Here is a 262-nt window from a genome sequence, read left to right as displayed (position 1 = left end):
GGATGCATTGGATAGTGTAATTGTATTGTAAATGAGCAGACTGTGTAAACTTAGTAAGGGAAAAATAATAGTGACAGTAAGTCCAAACTTATTTATTTAGAACATTTTGTTGTATCACACCACACAAAATAAAATTCCTCCCTACCTCCCTCGCCCCTCCCAAACAAAGAAGAGTTAAATCTCCCTCAATTGTCACTTCTAACTTCCTTACAGTCAAAATGGCGGTGTATAACAAAAACGGGGCTTTATTCATCTCGTATCA

This window comes from Micropterus salmoides, unplaced genomic scaffold, assembly GCF_014851395.1.
Source record: "Micropterus salmoides isolate LMB-PRFRI ecotype aquatic unplaced genomic scaffold, ASM1485139v1 Ms_hic_scaffold_18, whole genome shotgun sequence".
NCBI lineage: Eukaryota > Metazoa > Chordata > Actinopteri > Centrarchiformes > Centrarchidae > Micropterus > Micropterus salmoides.
This window is presented reverse-complemented; position numbering follows the sequence as displayed.